Source organism: Pelecanus crispus, chromosome 4 (genome assembly GCF_030463565.1).
Source record: "Pelecanus crispus isolate bPelCri1 chromosome 4, bPelCri1.pri, whole genome shotgun sequence".
Classification (NCBI taxonomy): Eukaryota; Metazoa; Chordata; class Aves; order Pelecaniformes; family Pelecanidae; genus Pelecanus; species Pelecanus crispus.
This window is the reverse complement of record NC_134646.1, coordinates 69,208,920-69,227,686: the sequence shown is the minus strand read 5'-3', so window position 1 is coordinate 69,227,686 and position 18,767 is coordinate 69,208,920.

Sequence of the window (18,767 nt, the reverse complement as noted above, 5' to 3'; positions counted from 1 at the left end):
TTTTTAAAGTTTTTTTTTTCCTGGCTGTTGCCATGGAAGCTGCCACTTAAGTTCTGTTATACTCCCTTAAACACCTGTTAATCCTCTGACCTTTTCTGCAGAACTGATCCCTTGATCACCCCCCGTGTTGGCAGAGAAACTAGAGAAAGATGGCAATATTCATTGTTGCAAGGTCTGCAGGGTTCCACCCCCCACACTTTTAATTATTTTGTGACTTTACATTGCAATAACATTGTCACTTAATTTCCTGGAGAGATGCTGCCTTGTTAGATTAAGGCAGATTTCTTTGTTTAAACTTGATTCTATTTCCACAGAGAACCTTTTCTCTCTTTCTTAAATCTTGAAGGTTACCTTAATGAATGCTTTGTCCTTGAGCATGAAAATGTTTTTGGCTAGTGATTTTTGAAATCAAGTTGGCTTGGCATACAGTAGGTCACTAAGGTACCGATATGAATTTAGTCTGTTATTGCTCATTCCCCTCTGATACATTTCCTCACACACTGGTGCCACCGATTGACCTGAATCAATTTATTTTCTCATTCAGGATATTTCTGGTCCTGAGATAAACACAGCACAAGTTCAAAGTACTGAAGCACTGCAAAGATGGCAAAAAAGAGAACAGTTTTTTAAAAAAAAACTGTCTACAGGTTACCCTGTTACCACATCTTCCCTGCCTTGAAGAGTCATCCTGCAAAACACTGTCATCATTGCCTTTCAGTAGGTCTTAGAAATCACAGCTACACATTTCAGTCTCACAGTAATATAACAATGACTCCAAAATATTACTTTCCATTGCCAAAATGAAGAATACCTGGTATCTAAAGTTTTTTATATCCATCTTTATTTACGTTCATCTTGACTGGATTCTCCTGATAATATCTACCTAATCCCTCCACTACTCAGTAGATTTACTTTGCAATCAGTGGAGCTAAAGTTCTTACTCTTTCTTTTTATGCCACCGTGTTAGGAAACCAATGGCTAGTGCCAGCTGCTGGGAGTAAGTTAACATTGCATTATGAGAGTAGTTTGTAACTTTAACTGCATTTACTTAAGTGCTGGTTGATATTCTGGGGTAATTAATAGATAAAAACCCTTTTAGATCTTTGGCTCAGTTTTCTTATTTTTAGTTTTTAGGATGTCTTGTCCAGGTGCTTACACATTTTCAAATAGTTGATTTTCTTTTAAGTGTAGTGCTAACTCAGAATTTCCTGGTATTAACAAATAAACATGGGAAGTAACCTTCCATTTTATATAGATGGAGAAACCAAGTTGCATCTCAAGTTTTGTACTGTTTGGGCCTCAGACTAATAATCCCTCTTAATATCAATATTGACTTTGTAATCTTAATTAAAAATAAATCTGTTTATGCTCTTTTGAATTTGTGTTTTTGTATACAGCTGTATAACTTTACACTATCTGTAGTGCACCTATAGCATATGGTGTTAAAACAAACACTGAGTACTAACCTTCCTTTCCCCTCTCTGGTCCTCCCAATCCCTCAGGTAGCCAGCAGCTGATAAATCTAGCTTCTAGGTTACCAGCAAACCAGATGGTAACACACAGAAAAAAAAAAAAGAGAAAAACATGTTTTTTCTGCACACACTTAATTACATTTTTGTATTGTTCGTTAGATAAGTTAACATGTGCTAAAACCACATTTCATTCCAGGAAAAAGATGCTGCTTTTCAAAATGTGACTAAAATACCTATAAGTGTTTTGAGATGTAAGTTCCTAACTGTTAAAACATGCTGTCATGCAATATAACAACATTTAATACATGCAACCATATAATTATGCATAATAACTAGTGATCATTGTGTACACTGATAGGAAGGATAAGGGAGGGGCTGTTGTGTATTTAGCTGGTCCTCTGCACCTGCAGAAAGCAGACAACTCTTCTCACTGTGGAGGAAACAAGATAATGACAGTATGATATTAAATGCAAACATTAATTCTTTGGAATAAAATACTAGGAAGAAGTCTATCAATTAAGGTTTGTTATTGTGAACAGCAAAATTATGTTGTGTGTCAGCTTAAAGACAAATAAAAGACTAGTGGAATGAAATCCTTAATTCTCTGTTTACCACATAGCTGCTAAATCCATTATTACTACTTTGGAGAAGATTTATATTGGCTATTTAAACTTCTGTTTGTGATAAACTGTCTCTATACATATTAAACTCTATTTGGGTTCTGAAGTAAATAATGAAACCGTCAGCCTGTGTGATCTAGTATTTTAGACTAAAAGAAAAACAAGACACTGTGAAAACATAATTGTACTAATACTGGGATTCTCAGCAGGTCTTATTAGCTCAGGCGTACTCCTGCATTAATGTAGCTAAATGGCTTTTGGGCATGAGGTGGCTTGGATCCAGCCAATTTGGAGTGTGGGTGGGTCTAGCCTACGGCTTTCTGCATCCAGCAGTATAAGCACACGCTAAGCTGATCAGTTATTTATCAAAAGCAACTTAATGTGTTTGGGAAAGATTACATTCTGCTGAAATATTTGTGCTAGCATAGGAACGCAGATACCTGCCATCTGGGGCTGATGAAAGCTGGTAAAGAGTGCTCCCAGAGATAGAAACCACTGCTTTCAGAGAAGGAAGCACCCCATAATGCCATAGCTGTCAAGAAACCAGTACGTGTCACCAACGTTTTCTCCATGACTTTCCTTAATAAAGGTCTTTGGAAGAAGAGTAGTTGGAAACTATTGTCTCTAACAAAATTTATCTGATCTTTAAATTATTAATGATATTGTGTCACTTCGTACTCTGAGCGTTGGACCAAGGTCTCAAGTAGAGATGATTCGACAGCACTGGTGGGCAGATTCCTTGTGGCATCTCAGAGGCCACTTCTGTTGGTTTCACAAGTAGAGCTGTCATGTGTTGATGTTAAAGTATAGCAGATACAGATATGGGATGGAGAAAGCCAGTCCTCGGTCCTCATAGTTAGACTTCAATCAGTCATGATTTCTAATCTTTCCTTTTTAAGGGAAACATGTCCCAGTGCCTTGTTAACAGATTAACTACTCTTTAGTAGTTAGTTTGGCTTCCTTACATACCAAACTATTTTAACAGGAAAATGGAGCCTATACTGTAGCACCAGCAATGGATAGTGCTAGCAATTTTTTGTAGTGGTTGCACTGTGACCTAATTGTCAGAGTAGCTCTCTGAACAGAGTCTTTCATTTCAGCATAGTACAGATAAGGCGGCAATGAACTTAAATGCACAGGTTAAATAAATGCTTTGAAAGTAAGGTCAGATGAAATTGGCTCCAGTCAAACACTGATATTGTAAGGTTAGCTTGGAGCAGAGGGTCTTACTGTAGTTACTGTTTAACATTTAGTCTGCTGAACATATATCAACAAGAGCATCAATAAGATAATTCCTTGTTTGCTGTTCAGCTCTGATTCCTGTGAATCCAGAATACCCCCACTGCAGCCAATTAAACTGCATGGGATTTAAATCAGTAACTATCAACAATGCAATCCTCACCCATTGTCATAGCCTGGATTGCTGTGATAGGTGCAGGGACACAGTACAAGAACGCTTCTATTGAACAGCCCATCTGCTTCTAATAAGGGATATATTAACAGTAATTAAATACAGTAGAATCAAGAACACAACTCATGTTCATATCATACTAGAACATTACTATACACTTAGCATTAATGTGCAATAATCATATTCACAAACTGACAATTCCAATCAGCATTGTAGAACTATACAATTAAAGCATCAGTGTAATTAGGAGCAAAGCTTTCTGATAGCCCACATTACAAATAAATGGCTATAAATTTGAATAATGTGCTCATCATGAAATTGGCTGTTAATCAGATCATAATCAGCATTATAGCCAATCATAAAAGAAATGGATCGTCTGGCTTAAGAACAAAACACTACCCTTCAGCTCATCTGCAGTCCAGGTTGTATGTCTGTGTGCTTATTATATCTTGGAGTTCTTGTTTCCTGAGCGTCTGATTTCCTCTGTCTATGATTTTGTGAGTTTTGTGTGCAGCTGAGATAATACATGTCAGAACTGGGTAAATGGAAGTGAGAAAGTAGTCACTCAGTCATTCTAAATCCATCAAAATGAAGAAAATGTAAAGAAGTACAAATGAAGGCTGTTGATATTGCAGATTTCTTTCCCTTCAGGAAAGCCATTTTCAACTGTGCAGATTTCCATTAGCGTAAACAGGGAGTTATTGGTGACATCAATTTCACGCTTACTGTTAACAGAATGTGTTCACAAATGGCTTGAGAGACATAAGTGTCACAGATGACTTCTGAAACTGTATTACTCCTCAAAGGAGAGTGGACATGCTTGCCTACTTTTTCCTAGGCATTATCTTCACCCATTGTGTGGTGAATTATGTTAGTTTCTTGGTCAGACTGGAAGCTGACCTTCCCAGCAAAACGTTTTCATCTGGACACATCAGCTGAGCTGGTTCACCCCAGAATCACCACAGCCCAAACAAATCAGGACAGGGAGGCAAGATGGGGCCACAGTTTTAGAGCAGCTTAAGCACACATTGAAACTCATTTTGAGGGTGGTCCTTTTGATGATTTCTGACTGGCGTGAAAGCCTCAGAAATCAGCTAGAGTAGTTTAATGGAGTGCAGTAGGCTTTGAATGGAAATAAACACCAGGTAGTTTCTCTGAGAGCTTTCAGTTGCATGTATAGAAGAAGATTGTAAGGCTTGCAACATCAAATGCTATTTTATTACAAATAAATAAATATTACCTATATAATAATGATGTCAGATTTTGACTGCTTGTTTATAACTAATGACCTGAAGACTAATTAACAATCTGGAAACTAATTCTCCTAGCTTCAAAGTGTGAATTAGTGCTTCAGGGTATTTATCTATTAATAGTATATTGTTGTTATACCTGTGATAATAAAAATTAAAAAATGATACTAATTTTGTAGAACAAAGATGTGTCTTTATTAGACCCACTTGGTACAGCTGCAAAAGATTTCTTTTAGTCATGTAAATCTTTCTTCCAAGTCTGAAATTGAAGGAATTTTTTTCAAGCTGAATATAGTTGAATAATTGCTTTTAGTTTAATGTAATTTCACTGAATAATTAGACAATCTGAGAGAAAAGGTGACTGGGTTAGTACCTGTGAAGCAAAGGGTAACATTTTCAAGCAGAGAAGTGATAAGACTATTGGCTGGGATGGGACAATAACCTAATAGGTTAAGCTGATTATTATGTTAGAGCAATTGTGAGGCCCCAGAAATCTCATTCCCTGGAAAAATCATGCAGCTATTGGAATTCAGTCCCAAGCACCTGAAGGGCAAATACATTAATCAAGAAACAACACAGATTTGCCAGGGCATATTATGCTTGACCAAACTGATTGCCTTCTTTAATGACATGCCTGGTTTTGTGCATGAGAGGAGAGTTGTGAATGTAATATATCTTGATTTTTATGATGTTTTGGACACCGTCTCCCACAGCATTTTTCTTTGTAAGCTGAGGAAGTGTGGGCTGGATGATGGGACTGTTAGAAGAAAATTGATTGGACCAACAAGTTTGAAGGGCAGTAATCCATGATTTGAGATCTGGCTGGTGGTCAGTAATGCCCATAATACCCTGGGCTTGGTATTGGGACTGATATAGTTCGATGACCTTCAACAGTGTTATGAATGATGACACAGATTTTACCCTCAGCAAGTCTGTGATGGGAAAGCAGCTGACTGAGAATGGCAATGCCTCAGTCTGAAGAGACTTGAATAAATCTGAGGACTGTGCCTACAGAAATCTTGTAAGCTTCAACATGACAAAGTAAAAAATTCTGTTTCAGGGGCAGAATAACTCTGCACAGACTGGGAAGTGACTGGCTGAGAGACTTGCAGAAAAGGGCCAGGATGTTACAGGTGATGTCAGGCTGTACAAGCCAACAGGATGCTCTCACTGGGAATAAATTGTGTAAACTGTGTACTGGGCTGAATTTTGAGCAGATGGCCACCAGACAGAAAACTTCTTATCCTCTTTACTTGTCATTGGCAAGGCCACTCAGGAAGAGTTCATCCCATTTGTGTCACTGAAATTCAAAAGATATAAAGAAATGGGAGATGATCCAATTGTTGGGCTACCAATATGCTCTGGTGCCTGGAGAACATCTCCGAAGAGAAGCTGAAGGCTCTGGGTTTGTTAGTGTGGTGGAAAGGAGACTAAGGGCCTACCTAACATCTGCTTACAACTACTTCAGGGGCAGATATGAAGATGATGGGGCCAGGCTCTTCTTGGTAGGACAGATAATGTAGCAAGGGCAATGGCCACATATGTATCTCAGACATTATGAAAAACATTTTTCACTAGCAGGGAGATGCAGCATTGGAACAAGTTTACCAGACAAGTTAGGACATGTCCATCCCTGGAATAATTTGAGGTTTGGCTAGACCAAGCCTTGGCCTACTTGATCAAGTGCTGGCTGTAGTTCTGCTTGGAGCAGGGTGTTGCACTAGATGAATCCCTGCCCAACAAGATAAATCTGTGCTTCTCAGCTTTACAGGCTGATGCTTCCATTTCAGACTTAAAGAAAGGATTTGCGTGCTGCAAAGCTTTGTCTGTTTCTTTTCCAATCACGTGAGCAAATAAAACATATCACTTCCACAGTCTTTCCTTTATTGATAAGTCTAAGCTTGTGCCTGCTATCATCAGTATCCTGTCACACCAAACCCCTCTTCCAACAGTTTCCTTTTTGATTACTGTCTTCTTTTGGGACTCATGTCATTCAGACTGTTGTTAATGGATATGAAACTGCAGTGGTTTCATCCAGTAGTTTATTCAGTTACTTCTAGTTTATACTGCTATAGATGATAACTGTAGAGATTTGCCCTGAGTTGATGAGGACTCAGTGTCAACATTAATGATGCCAGGGCTGCATAGATTTTATGGTCAAGCTTTCTATTACATAAGATTGCAAGATTATAATGAGGTTAGAATTCAACATTTTTGCTTTTTAAACTCTTGTGATACAGACCAGCAACTTGGAAGGCGATAATATTTTAGGTATGCTGGTGGAAATACTTTCTGTGTGTAAGCAATAGATTTATTTCTTCTACACTTCTGACAGTCACTACGTATTTAAAACTCTTGTTAGAAAGAGAGGAGATAAACCCCACCTATGCTCCTACTCTACCGCATACCTTATTATAAATCATTAATCTTTTGTAGAGACTGTATGTGATACATATCAAACACACTGTATGTGAAGTTTAACAGACAATCACTGTAAGTGACAGGAATATACACTATGACAAGACAAGGATGAAACTCATAGGAAAAGAGAGAAGTATATTCTGATGATCTCTTCCACAGATATTTTTTAAATTTATATTTAATATAATTATACAAAACAGTGAACTTTTTTCCTTCCTAGTTGTGTAATTTCAAGGCAATAAAAAGAAGCATAATAAGAACATATGGAACATGGACTTTCAAAAAGAAACAGTTGGCAAAACCGTTCTTCAGATTGCTGTCAGAATATCAGCCTTTCGGCAAGCTTGGAGTAGAACAGATGGGAAAAGTCAAAACTGGTAATAGTTTTCCACGCTTAACACACAAGAGCAAGTTAACAGTCTAATTCATCCTTGGCATAAGATAATTGCCTTTTCCTATTTTGTTTTGATGGTATTTACAGCCAGGGTCTTTTTGTTCTCTCTATTTCTATACTAGGGCCAGAAAGTCACTATAGATTATACGTATGTGCTGAGGTTTACGCACTAGACCATGAAGACAGGTAGGACATGAGGTCTACCTGTCAGTGGAGCACTGGACTCTATTTCATCCACGCTGCTTGAAATGAAAGCAATGTGATGAATGGGAATGGGATGAATGGCTGTGCCGTGCTCCAGGACCTGTTTCCACAGGGTGCATAGCTTTGACATCGTTCATTTTAACAACCTGGATAATCCCTTTGATTTCAGAAGTATTTTTCTTAGGACTTCAGTGGGACTTTGCATGGACTAAAAGCTATACATATGCTTCAGTTTCTTGGGGCTTGTGCATTACTGGAATGATGATGTATCTCGATATTGAAGTGACTTTACAGGTTCTCAGCACTTTGCAAATATAACTTGAATATATTTAACCTTAAAAATAACGACACAGTTGCTACTTGCTGAGATATAGCTAATATCATACCACAGCAGATACAGGACTAGGTTTTGGGTTCCTGGGATAGGGCAGAATCTGTTCTCTGTACACATTTAAATGCTAAAACAAAGGCCAGACAAACAGCCCCGTTTTTTGATCTCTTCAGTGACTGTACCAAATTTTCACCTGAATAACAAGCAATAGGCTGGTTTGCATATTGTGGAAATATTACTCAGGTGAACTGTGCATTCTAGAGGATTGCAAGTCTTCACCTACAGACAACTTATGTGTGAGACACAAATGTCATTCATGTTTTGCATTCAGGTTTAAAATGTTGAAAGCATGCGGTCTCTCCATATACTGGTATCTGCTATACCATGCCTTAAAGTGGGTAGTGTAAGAGAAGTGGGTGACGAGAGCTGTGAAGCTGATTGCTTATGCAATACCACAGATTAGGATCAGTCCAAACAAGAGACAATAATGATAAACTTTGCAAAATATCACTTTGCAATTCAGTTTCTGGTAACTTGTGTCCAAAATAATTTAAGGAGTCAAATGTGGCTTCCCATCTCAGAAGTAGACAGATGAAGTCTTTGAGGGACAGCTGAAGATTTGACTGCCTTGCAAGGTTCCCAAGGTCCACCTTTGCAGTGATGTCAATGGAAGCTGGGATAATGAGTATCTTATAAAATTAGGCATTCTTGGATAGATGAAAGCCTTTGGGACTAAAGATAGCTTTCAGGATAGCGGATATTATGATAACCAGTCAGCAATCGGGGTCATTGTGAAAGATGTCTTCTACTCACTTATTTCACAGCAGCCTAGAATTTATGTAATTTGAAGGCCAGTCTTCCCTTGTACCTTTGCTTGACCTTGATGCTACTGTTCCTAAGAAGAACATTTTTCAAACTCGTCAACATGCATGGGTTTGATACCTACTTTTATAAATTTTACACTTGGAAGGTAAGAATTCCTTCCTATAATCCTAGGATAATGTAGCACAGTCCAACATAATTTTCTGAGTGAATTTTTGAAGAAATAAAATCACTTTTAGTGGAATAGCACTTGAACAGCATTAAACTTATGTATGAAATTTGAACTTAATGAATGCACATAGAAACTGCACAATTCCATTTGTTTGCTCCTTTTGAATTATCTTTTCCCCCAAATATTGGAGTCTTGTTAAATGGTTGTAGAGATACATGCAGAGTAATAGAGCCAAAGCTGTTGAGCTTTATTAAAACTTGGATCATGAGTCTTATACTATCAGCTTAGTAAATTTTAAAACACTTGATTATAACAACTAAAAGGATAGTGTATATTACAAGCCTTATTAATTTTGAAGTGGTAGAAAGACTGGGTATTCAGGAGCAGTTAGGATGAGAAAATGAAAATACTTAAGCAATATAGTTTAATATTTATTATCTCAGAACAGAAATGAGATTTCAACGAATGCACTGTTCTACATTTACGCATATGCCTTCTGGTTTGAGCCTTTCTACCATGGTGGCTTATATGATGTTTACAGGCTTATGTGAGGAGAAAGTATTTTTAGGAGAAAGAGGGAGAGGAGGAAATATGATGTTGTCTTTTTTGCTTTTCTCTTGGTAAAGGGAGTTGTTGAATTAACTGATAATTTGTCTGAGCCAGAGATCATTAATTTTGATTTTTATACCTGTATGAGAGTACACAGAATGCCGTATTAAAGGTAGAAGGTAATTGATAAGAATTTCTTAGTGTTCTTCCTGGCATTGTTCTATTTCTTCCTGTGATAACTCTGAGGACAGTTAGATTTGACACAACTTCTAATCACTTCCCATTGGAAGCCCTTATGAAGCAGCACTAGCTCTACACGCTGTGTAGCTGTAACCATCAAAACATCTAATTTGAACAAGTAGATAATACGTCAGTTCAACGCATAACATCTTCTGCACTCCCTCTGCTTATGTTCTTTTCTCAGATGTCTGTGGAATCAGCAGGTATGCTGTGGTTGCTATGAATATTGTGGTGCAACCTGAAAAAATAAAGACCATATCCGCTTCCTTCTCTACCTTGCTCTGTTGCTGTGTCACATAGCTTTTAAAATTTTCCTGTCAGAGCGATGTTATATGGCCAATTATGATGTACATCCTAGGAAAAAAGATCAGTAGGACTAGGCAAAAATTAGCTCAATACATCTTTCCAAGTAATTTCTACTAAACAGGTTGAATTTCAGAAATGCCATTTAGCAGGTAAATATTAAAAGATTTTATGAGAAATCTGTGATTTTGCAAACATGAATAGTTGTAATGTCATCCTAAAGAAATAAGGCCACGTAGCAATGTGTAAATTGAAGAAGGAAACTCAGAAGCTGGTAGCTTTGTGAAACAACTAAGAACATATTACAACATGCTCTTAGGGAGGGTTCACGCTTTATCTGAGCTTGACCTTGAAAACGAAGTGATTCAAACTGTTCCAGCATTTCTAAAAGACATAAAAGGAAAACACAGATCAATAAGAGCCAAAATATGCTTAACTAGCTAAGTTTCTAATGCTATGTTTACTTAATATTTTACACTATGCTTGGTTCTTTTGGTAACATTTTACTTAGTTTACTGTTCCATTACTGTGTAGACATTTTTTTTGTAATTTATTTAACTGAGAAGCTCTTGCAAAGTACATGAGCAATAATTTGCTAAACAGTCCCAGAAAAATAATTCTCAAAATATTCCAGTGCCCAAAGTGTGGTTGCTGAAATGGATGTAGGAACAAATGGAATTCTCTGATTTTATACATCAAAGTCAGACTTGAGGTGTGGAAAAAAAAATCTAAATACTCTGCATGACTACTTAAATGATAGGAATTGTTTTTCCTGTTTTTCCTTTGGAGTTTGAAGATAAAAATACCTTTAATTCACGCTGGAAGCAACTGTAACAGCAACTGTGCACAAACCGGTTCATGCGTTTAGACCTTCCGATGACATTTCAAACTCTTGCATTTTAACTCAGTTTCTTGTAGAACAAACTGAAATGAACAGATCTCAAAGGAAATGAAATATTAACGGAAAAAATAGATCTGTGCCAGATGATAACATAGGCCACAGAACAGGTAAGTTAATAATTGACAAAAGAGTCATTTCGTTAACACACTGAATCATATAGAGTGTACGGTTGTTAAAAAGGAAATGTTCTAGTTTCAGGCAGTACTGACAGATGACCTTAGTACTATTAATTTAAAAAATGAAATTAGGTAGATCTGTAACAAGAGTCCATTAATGAATTAAGTATCCAGAAGTTAATATTGAATGAAAACCACTGAGAAATATTGGGTTTTTTTCTTTTTTTGCCACAGCTTTTGAGATTTGATACAAATTATTGATATAATTTATTGTCTTGGTGATTGGTGAGGCAACATTTGGAAAAAACAGGTAGAAAACCAGGATCTATTTTCGGATATGCTGGAGGCTTACTTGTTCTGAAAGATAAGAAATGAATTTTCTGTACATAAAATGAGCCTAATACAAGGTCTTGTAGACCACTTCAGTGCTATTAAACATTTGCAAAATTTATCTGGTCTTATGTTGATCCTATAAAATGGGGTTAGTTCTGGTCTTAATGAGGATCACCCATCTGGATAGATTCATTTCAGGTGTTGTTACAGCATAATCACTTGCTAAAGAGGAGGCTTGAATTCTTTAGGTAATTTCCATCATGTATATGTTTTATTTTGTTCTGCAGTAATTGAAAACATTAGTTATTCAGTGCCAATTTTAGGTCAATAAAGATCCTTCCTGAATGTCCACTTTTTGTCTTAACAGTATTTGCTGTTGTGTGGCCATAGCCCTTGTAATAAGAACTGCTAAAGGTATTACATTCTATAGTAATACAGCACAAATGAGTGTAGTCATTACTTCTTAAGAAAAGATACTGGCTTTTGCAATATCCCCACCACCAACCTCAACTGTTTTCTCCCTTCAATATCACCTGCAGTATCATCTATTTGCCTTCACCAGGAAGGGCTCTTCTGTTTGTAAATTTAATTTTGGATTGTCATTTACTCTAAGAATCTGTTTACTCATTTAGTCTGAAAATTTCTTTAACTGTGGCTGGTTTTAAGATCACGGCAGCCATACAAGTGGCCTAAAATGCAAACATTCTTGCCAGATCAACAGGACTCAAGTCTCTCCATGTAATTAGAACGGAAATGGGCAAATACTCATATTTGTATTGCTGTGATACCTTCTATGGGGACTGCATCAAAGGTGACAACTGGCAATGCATAGATGGGTTGCAGCTCCTCCTTATACTAAGGACAGAGCAAATCATGATCAAGCCGAATCGTTTTGACTCTGTCCTGGTTTTGTCTGGGATAGAGTTAATTTTCTTCCTAGTAGCAGGCACAGTGCTGTGTTTTGGATTTAGTAGGAGAAGAATGTCGATAACACGCTGATGTTTTAGTTGTTGCTAAGTACTGCTTATGCTAGTCAAGGACTTTTCAGCTTCCCATGCTCTGCCAGGTGCACAAGAAACTGGGAGGGGGCACAGCCAGAATAGTTGATCCAAACTGACCAAAGGGCTATTCCATACCATATGGCGTCATGCTCAGTATATAACTGGGGGGGCTGTTGGCTGGGGAGCAGCAATCGCTGCTTGGGAACTGTCTGGGTATCGGTTGTCGGGTGGTGAGCAATTGCATTGTGCATCACTTGCTTTGTATATTATTATTATCATTATTATATTGTTATTATTATCATTACTATTTTACTTTATTTCAATTATTAAACTGTTCTTATGTCAACCCAGGAGTGTTTCTCACTCTTACTCCTCCAATTCTCTCCCCCATCCCATCGGGGTAGGGGGAGTGAGCGAGCGGCTGCGTGGTGCTGAGTTGCTGGCTGGGGCTAAACCACGACAGACTCTTTCAGTTTTAGTTCAGTGTATGATTCAACCTTTTCTCTTCAGAAAAGCTGAAAAGATTTCCATTTTGTTATCTTCTCCTTAATGGAGGGACTTAATGGGACTATTGGACGTTTTTTTGGGTAGTGATGTCTGAGAAAAAGCTCTTCATGTTTTTATTACAATGTTTACAAAAAAGCAAGAAAACCAAGTGTGCTTAAGAAAGGTCTTAACTCTTCTCATTTAATAAGTTTGGTGACTGGAACAATGTAAATTCTGATCTTTGAATTTTCTTTCAAAAGACCTTTTCCTCTATTGGATTTCTTTTAGATGATTGAAGAATTACTAGAGACACTATGAATCCTTCATGGGAAATGATTATCCTCTACCTTAGGGTGAATGAGAAAGGCTTTATTTCTTCTTTAACTTACTTGGCTGAGAAGCAAGCAATTTTTCTAGTACAAGACTCTTAGCAGAATTCTGTCACCTGAAGTTATCTTCACAGATCAACAGTAGCCTTGATAGATCTATAGTTCAAATAATAAGCTTAATGTGTTGATTTGGGCCTTTGATTGACACTTAATACCTGTGTGAAATGTTTGTTCTTTGAAACTTTATCTGAGCTTTAAGATTTGAGGAAAAGCATGTAATAGAGGGATATGCTCTAAAACTACAGACATGGTTGACTAAAAGTAATTTTTGCCTTGCTTACTTTCTTAGTAACAAAAAAAGGGGTGGTCTTAAAAAAGGGGTGGAGGACCCCATGCTGGAGCAGGTGGATGCTTGAAGGAGGCTGTGGGAAGCCCATGCTGGAGCAGGCTGCTGTTGGGACCTGTGACCCCATGGAGAAAGGAGCCCGTGCTGGAGCAGGTTTTCTGGCAGGACTTGTGACCCTGTGGAAAGGGCCCACGCTGGAGCAGTTCATGAAGAACTGCAGCCGGTGGGAAGGATGCATGTTGGAGAAGTTCATGGAGAGCTGTGTCCCATGGGTGAGACCCCACACTGGAGCAGGGGAAGAGATTGAGGAAGAAGCAGCGGCAGGGACAATGCATAATGAACTGTCTGCAACCCCCATTCCCCATCCCCCTGAGCCGCTGGGGGAGGAGGTAGAGAAAATCGGAAGTGAAGTTGAGCCCGGGAAGAAGGGAGGGGTGGGGGGAAGGTGTTTTAAGATTTGGTTTTATTTCTCATTACCCTACTCTGACTTTTGATTGGTAATAAATTAAACTGATTTCCCCAAGTTGAGTCTGTTTTGACCGTGATGGTAGTTGCTGAGTGGTATCCCTGTCCTTATCTTGACCTACGAGCCTGTTGTCATGTTTTTCTCCCCTGTCCAGCTGAGGAGGGGAGTAATAGCGTGGCTTGGTGGGCATCTGGCATCCAGCCAAGGTCAACCCACCACAGTACAGCAGCAACAAATGGAAGAACAAGGAAATGTCCTTGTGAAAAAGGACATGAAAACGGCTGAAGTGCTCCATATTGATTTTTACATGTAAAGTTGGCTTTCGGGCCTTCCATGTCCCTGTGGCAGACTGGCAGACTCTGGGAGGGTGAAGTATTACCCATGCTAGAGGAAAATCAAGTTAGGGACCACTTCAGCAAAAAGAAAAGGAAGAGGCTCAATGGCTCAATGGATGTAAGTTGTAGCATGGAAAGTTCTAATTAGATATGAGGGAAAAAACCTGTCGCATTGAGCTTGTTCAAACACTGGAGCAGATTGTCTTCAGACACATCCAAAACTCACCTGGACACCTTGGCAACCTGGTCAAACTGCAAAACTGGATCAAGCTATGATCCTGCATGGCCAGCTCAGGCTAGACATCAGTTAGGAGCTTTCTGTTTCATTCTGCTGTCAAGCAGTTCAGAGTAGCTGCTAGATTTTTTTCTGTTTGAGAGAAAAGACCTTGTGGGAGAAGGCGATGAGGGCAAGAATCTTAGTGAGACTGGAAGGAGAGTCTGTAGTGAGAGCAAGCAAGAGAATCAATTAGCTGCCAGGGTGGGATCAGACACTGGAACAGTTTTGGGAAAAGAGACACAGTGACGCACTCGTCTGGTCCCCATAGCATGGTGTGCTGAGGAAGGTGTTGGGACTAGGGAGGAATAATATGTGATCAAGTAATTAAAAATCTATCTTAACACCTATTCAAAAAGGAGGTGAAATGAATTTTTCATATGAATCTAATTCTGGAAATTTTAATTGTTTGTTCAGTGCTGCAGCTTTATTTTTCTTTTAACATACTTTGTGTGCATGTCTCATTTGAAGTATTCTTCAACATACTGAAAGGTTATTTTAAATTATTTTTAATTCAAATTAAAGCAGAGCTGAGTTGAGGGTCTGTTTTCAATTGAAGGGGAGTAAAAGATAGTAAACAGATCTAATTTAAATATACATTTTAGTGGAACTGCTTTCCTGGTAAGGATTATTTCACACATTACCATTCCCCTGAACTTTTAAAAATAACATAAACAGACAAACCACACAGTAAGGGAAATTTGCCCTTAAAAATAAGCAAAAAATCTTTCCTCAGCAGGCTTGCAAAAATGGTATTTAAAAACCTCACTTCTTCCCCACTATTTTAAAGGCTAAAACACCGGTCACAGATCTCTTTCTGATCATTTATGAGCTAATTACTGCACTTTGTACTGAAATAGCTCTCTGGGATTAAAAATTCTGGTTGCAGCTGTGGAAAGAGAAATTCAGAATATTAATGAAGCAAAGATTTTTGTTATCTTGAATATTTTTATTCAGTTTTTTGTATTCTATCCTTTTCCAGTATAAACTGCAAGAGCAACAAAAAAACCTGAGAACTGTTATTTGATTTTTTTTTTAAACTTTCGTAACAGAGAGAGGAGAAAGATATATACTTTATATTATTGCATGTTAATTACAACTTCACCACCTTAATGTCATTGGAATAATAGGAAGGTATAAGTGGGGAACAGCAGAAGAGGACAAAAGCTCTGCAAAACTGAGACCAACTTTTCATTAAGTGATATTTTGTCCTTTTTAAGAGTTCAAGAAGTAATGCAAATTAAGAAAATGATTTTAAAAGATATGCAAAAAATTAAACTAATTTCTTTTTTTCCTGCTTAAGTATAATAAGTACTTATTGGGTCAACATTGCTACCTAAAATCTCTGGACATTTGTATTTTTTTTGGTATGTGTGCCTGTGCAGAGCCAATGTGCCTGGGGCTTTAGGCTTCCAGTGCTAGACTTCAGTCTCGGCAACCATCCACGTGCGAAGTAACAATCTGCCTTCAACTGGAGATGCTGCTGAGACACCTTGATTAAAACTGGTGGAATACAGCTAAGCTACCTTGCAGGAAAAAGTAGACTAATCTACTATTAGATCTAATCTACTATTAGACCAATCTACTATAAGAAATCTAATATTTCCACAGAACCTTATTCCTGTGGTAGAGGAACTTCTTCCTCTCAGCACCACGACTCATCCCTGTGGCATTTGACTTACAGCTGATTTATGAATTGGCAAATTAATACATGTATGGTCTGACCAGGCACTTCTTCCAGGTGCAGGAGCAGGCAGGAGCAGGTTGGCCTGTCAGCGCAGGTCCTGTTGCCAGCAAAGCCTTTTCCTGGGACCCTCTCAGACCAGGGTAGGAGCAGGCTCCACGCCGGCTGATCTCTTGCATGCCACATCCTGGCTGTGGCAGTAGTTTGAGCACTGCGCTGCAGACAACCCCCTAGTTCCTAAAACATTTTTCTCTTAAAAGTGGAATGAAATTGCCACTAGACTGCTTTTTACTTCTGTCACTTGACTTAAAAGAAAGCTTTCTAAAAACATACTTTTCAAAGGGTAAAAAGGAAAAAGAACATTATTTCAAATTTGTGACTCACAGTGTTATTGGTGTGAGTCTTAAACTGTCAATAAACTCAGGATGACAAAAATAGTTCAGGATTTGTTGATAATGTAAAATATTTCTGGAGGAAATAAACATATTTGAAAGGCCATTATTTTTTCTCTCCAATGTTTTCTTAAAAAGAAAAAGGAAGAAGTATTTTAATGGCATTAACTATTACAGTTTCACTTGGGAATCTCAGCTTTTCCTCTAGGAATAGGCTTCCATGAGGTGCAGTGTTTTGCCTGCTCAAAGCATATAATTTCTCTGGATCTCTTTGGGCTTTTAATATTGACAGAAATGAGATGGGCTGAGCCAGCATTATGTAATGGAATACAACCGAATAGCACAACTAGCCCAGGAAAAGTGTTTTGAGCAGCTGGACTACATGCTTGCAGAACGCTTCCCCATTGTGCGGCCACAGAGTGTTACACATCAAAAGTTAAAAAATAGAGGCCTTGTCCATGCATGCAGTTATTAGAAAAATCACAGAAACAGTTTAACCACAGCACTCTGATTAAACATGAATCAAGCAAAACGGTTTAAAAACTGCTTTGGAATGTCATTTTTCCAGAGTAAAGCACTTTTTGCATGCATTTAACTTTACTATGAATACTCCCATTGATTCCAGTGGGACTGCTCTCAGAAATAAATTAAACACTTGTAAAAGTGCGCAAGATTAGCCCTTTCCCAGTGGAATTATTTTGAATATATATTGGCTCAATAGGGATGGGATTAGGTCTAATTTATCTAAGAAGTATTTCTCAGATAAGGTGGTACATAGGAGTGTATTTCTAAACATAGAATTCTGACACTCTAAACTTCAGTCTAAATTTGGGATAGGTGTGAATCCCCATGGTGTTTCAAAGACTCCACAGATCTGGTGTCCTGAATGTTAGATTCAGATCCTGAATGATTTAAGATGTAGTGATGATCAGGCTGTAGTTCCATTATTTGGGATATGAGAGCTTTGGAAGCAATGCTATTTTAAGGAAGACCTGCCTCTCTCCATCATATTATTGTGTGTATATGCACAGGTATCTACATGTATCTCTATATAAATATGTATATATGGATGGATTAATTAATTTTTTTGACTTGGAGAACAGGCCACAGCTTCTCCATTCTAGAATTACTGTTTCAGTCCTACCATGCCTAGCTTTAAGGGGCCTGAGCCCAGGGGTGAAACCATAACATTTAGTGAAGAGCCTCAAGCCTCTAGAAGGTGGGAGAGTTGGATGGTTAGGATCCTAATGTGTAAGACCCACTGATAGGACCATACCAATGTCACCCATTGTGAAATGGAAAGGAGAAGGGTTTCTGCATTTAGTTGGAGGCAAGCCTTTTAGTGAAAGAATAGTAGTAGAACATGCAATGTCAAAAGAGAAAATAAATTGTTTTAGGGCGAACTGCTTAATAACTCAGCCCAGAGCAGAGAATCAGGTAATAATAACTTATCATCTACAACTTTTAGATATAAAGAACAGAAAAAGTGAATGTGATTTCAAGTGTTTTATGGAAATACACTAAAAGGATATTAGAAAGAAAATGAACCAGTAGAAGAAAAAATGTTTCTGCATACTCTGCAATAGGCCTTTAAGAAGCAAAGAAAAGCAAAAGTGGCATGGCAGTAATTAAAAATACATAGCACTGTCTTTCTCTGTAAAGCATTGTCATCAGAGTCAGTGAAAGTCTGTACAGGGATCAGTGACAATTTGTGACTTTTGAGGAACAAGAAATACCTTTAAATATCCTGTGTCTGCTGATAAAAATCAGGTAAGGGGATACTTAGCAACTAGTACCTGTTCTCTTTCCTGGCAGACAGAGGGGCAGAATTTCTAGGTACTATCTGCTGTCAGTTTGATTGATATAACTGTTCATGCTTAGTTTGCTTAGCAGTTGTTGTTTATTAAGAATGGAT